Source organism: Vigna unguiculata, unplaced genomic scaffold (genome assembly GCF_004118075.2).
Source record: "Vigna unguiculata cultivar IT97K-499-35 unplaced genomic scaffold, ASM411807v1 contig_629, whole genome shotgun sequence".
In the NCBI taxonomy this organism is placed as follows: domain Eukaryota; kingdom Viridiplantae; phylum Streptophyta; class Magnoliopsida; order Fabales; family Fabaceae; genus Vigna; species Vigna unguiculata.
This window is the reverse complement of record NW_021011350.1, coordinates 10,134-14,360: the sequence shown is the minus strand read 5'-3', so window position 1 is coordinate 14,360 and position 4,227 is coordinate 10,134.

Genomic DNA, 4,227 nt, shown 5'->3' with positions numbered 1-4,227 from the left:
TTAATGTCAAATTTCTTAATTAATCTTTTTTTTAGCTTTGGGTTACTTGATTATGTGTTGAGAATTTTATAAAGTTGTCAACACTAAAAAAAACATACAAGCAATAATTCAATAGTGGGCCATCTCTGCAAAGATATGAAAGTATCACCTCTTCATAATCTAATTAAGAAACAATGTTTAATAACACTAACATGCCCTTTTTTTGTTGTGATTGGATATGCACTTGAATGAATTTTGGAAACTACATTGTTAGTATGAATGTTGTTAGAAAATAAAATTATTTTCTCATTTTTATTTTGTCCGTCATACTTTTTACGAAATTGTTTCTGTAATTATTTTGTGCTTTCCTCCTTCAGCGAAGATTATTTCTAATTGTTTAATGTCAAATTTCTTAATTAGTCTTTTTTTTAGCTTTAGGATAATTGATAATATGTTGAGAATTTTATGAAGTTGTCATCACTAAAAAAAACATACAACCAATAATTCAATAGTGGGCCATCTCTGCAAAGATATGAAAGTATCACCTCTTCATAATCTAATTAAGAAACAATGTTTAATAACACTAACATCCCCTTTTTTTATTGTGATTGGATATGCACATGAATGAATTTTGGAATCTACATTGTTAGTATCAATGTTGTTAAAAAATCAAATTATTTTCTCATTTTTATTTTGTCCGTCATACTTCTTATGAAATTGTTTCTCTAATTATTTTGGGTTTTCCTCCTTAAGTGAAATTATTACTAATTGTTTACTGTCATATTTCTTAATTAGTCTATTTTTTTGGCTTTGGGGTAATTGATTATGTGTTGAGAATTTGATGAAGTTGTCAACACTAAAAAAAAAATATAGCCGATATTTCAATTATAGGCCATCTATGCACAGATATGAAAGTATTCTCTCTTCATAATCCAATGAAAAAACAATCGTTAATACCACTAAATTCCACTCTTTTTTGTTGTGTTTGGATATGCACATGAATGACTTTTTGAATCTACGTTGTTAGTATCAATGTTGTTAAAAAATCAAATTATTTTCTCATTTTGATTTTTTCTGTCATACTTATTATGAAATTGTTGGTGTAATTATTTTGTGTTTTCCTCCTTCAGTGAAGATTATTACTAATTGTTTAATGTCAAATTTCTTAATTACTCTTTTTTTAGCTTTGGGTTAATTGATTATGTGTTGAGAATTTGATGAAGTTGTCAACACTAAAAAAAACATATACCCTATATTTCAATGATTGGTCATTCCTACACAGATATGAAAGTATCCTCTCTTCATAATCTAATGAAAAAACAATGGTTAATATAACTAAATTCCACTATTTTTTGTTATTATTGGATATGCACATGAATGACTTTTTGAATCTACATTGTTAGTGTCAAGGTTGTTAAAAAATCAAATTATTTTCTCATTTTGATTTTGTCTGTCATACTTCTTATAAAATTGTTGGTGTAATTATTTTGTGTTTTCCTCCTTCAGTGAAGATTATTACTAATTGTTTAATGTCAAATTTCTTAATTAGTCTTTTTTTAGCTTTGGGTTAATTGATTATGTGTTGAGAATTTGATGAAGTTGTCAACACTAAGAAAAACATATAGCCTATATTTCAATGATTGGTCATTTCTGCACACATATGAAAGTATCCTCTCTTCATAATCTAATGAAAAAACAATGGTTAATATAACTAAATTCCACTATTTTTTGTTATGATTGGATATGCACATGAATGACTTTTTGAATCTACATTGTTAGTATCAATGTTGTTAAAAAATGAAATTATTTTCTCATTTTGATTTTGTCTGTCATACTTCTTATAAAATTGTTGGTGTAATTATTTTTTGTTTTCCTCCTTCAATGAAGATTATTACAAATTGTTTAATGTTAAATTTCTTAATTAATCTTTTTTTTTAGCTTTGGGTTACTTGATTATGTGTTGAGAATTTTATAAAGTTGTCAACACCAAAAAAAACATACAAGCAATAATTCAATAGTGGGCCATCTCTGCAAAGATATGAAAGTATCACCTCTTCATAATCTAATTAAGAAACAATGTTTAATAACACTAACATGCCCTTTTTTTGTCGTGATTGGATATGCACTTGAATGAATTTTGGAATCTACATTGTTTGTATCAATGTTGTTAAAAAATCAAATTATTTTCTCATTTTTATTTTGTCCGTCATACTTTTTACGAAATTGTTTCTGTAATTATTTTGTGCTTTCCTCCTTCAGTGATGATTATTTCTAATTGTTTAATGTCAAATTTCTTAATTAGTCTTTTTTTTAGCTTTAGGATAATTGATAATATGTTGAGAATTTTATGAAGTTGTCATCACTAAAAAAAACATACAACCAATAATTCAATAGTGGGCCATCTCTGCAAAGATATGAAAGTATCACCTCTTCATAATCCAATTAAGAAACAATGTTTAATAACACTAACATCCCCTTTTTTTGTTGTGATTGGATATGCACATGAATGAATTTTGGAATCTACATTGTTAGTATCAATGTTGTTAAAAAATCAAATTATTTTCTCATTTTTATTTTGTCCGTCATACTTCTTATGAAATTGTTTCTGTAATTATTTTGGGTTTTCCTCCTTTAGTGAAGATTATTACTAATTGTTTAATGTCATACTTCTTAATTAGTCTTTTTATTGGCTTTGGGGTAATTGTTTATGTGTTGAGAATTTGATGAAGTTGTCAACACTAAAAAAAACATATAGCCGATATTTCAATTGATAGGCCATGTCTGCACAGATATGAAAGTATCCTCTCTTCATAATCCAATGAAAAAACAATCGTTAATACCCCTAAATTCCACTCTTTTTTGTTGTGTTTGGATATGCAAATGAATGACTTTTTGAATCTACATTGTTAGTATCAATGTTGTTAAAAAATCAAATTATTTTCTCATTATGAATTTGTCCGTCATACTTCTTATGAAATTGTTGCTGTAATTATTTTTGTTTTCTTCCTTCAGTGAAAATTATTACTAATTGTTTATTGTCAAATTTCTTAATTAATCTTTTTTTTAGCTTTGGGTTAATTGATAATGTATTGAGAATTTTATGAAGTTGTCAACACGAAAAAACATTCAACCAATAATTCAAAAAATGGGCCATCTCTGCATAGATATGAAAGTATGACCTCTTCATAATTTAATTAAGAAACAATGTTTAATAACACTAACATCCCCTTTTTTTGTTGTGATTGGATATGCACATGAAAGAATTTTTGAATCTACATTGTTAGTATAAATGTTGTTAAAAAATCAAATTATTTTCCCATTTTTATTTTGTCCGTCATAACTCTTATGAAATTGTTTGTGTAATTATTTTTGGTTTTTTCTCCTTCAGTGAAGATTATTACTAATTGTTTAATGTCAAATTTCTTAATTAGTCTTTTTTCTTAGCTTTGGGTTAACTGATTATGTGTTGAGAATTTTATAAGGTTGTCAACACTAAAAAAACATATAGCCTATATTTCAATGATGGGTCATGTCTGCATAAATATGAAAGTATCCTCTCTTCATAATCCAATGAAAAAACAGTGGTTAATACCACTAAATTCCACTCTTTTTTCTTGTGATTGGATATGCACATGAATGACTTTTTGAATCTACATTGTTAGTATCAATGTTGTTAAAAAATCAAACTATTTTCTCATTTTGATTTTGTCCGTCATACTTCTTCTGAAATTGTTTGTGTAATTATATTGTGTTTCCCTCCTTCAGTGAAGATTATTACTAATTGTTTAATGTCAAAGCTCTTAATTAGTCTTTTTCTTACCTTTGGGTTAATTGATTATGTGTTGAGAATTGTATGAAGTTTTCAACACTAAAAAAAACATCTACCCGATATTTCAATTGATAGGCCATCTCTTCACAGATATGAAAGTATCCCATCTTCATAATGTAACGAAGAAACAATGGTTAATACCACTAAATTCCACTCTTTTTTGTTATGATTGGATATGCACATGAAAGACTTTTGGAATCTACATTGTTAGTATCAATTTTGTTAAAAAATCAAATTATTTTCTCATTTCGATTTTGTCTGTCATACCTCTTAAGAAATTGTTGGTGTAATTATTTTCTGTTTTCCTCCTTCAATGAAGATTATTACAAATTGTTTAATCTCAAATTTCTTAATTAATCTTTTTTTTAGCTTTGGGTTAATTGATTACGTGTTGAGAATTTTATAAAGTTGTCAACACT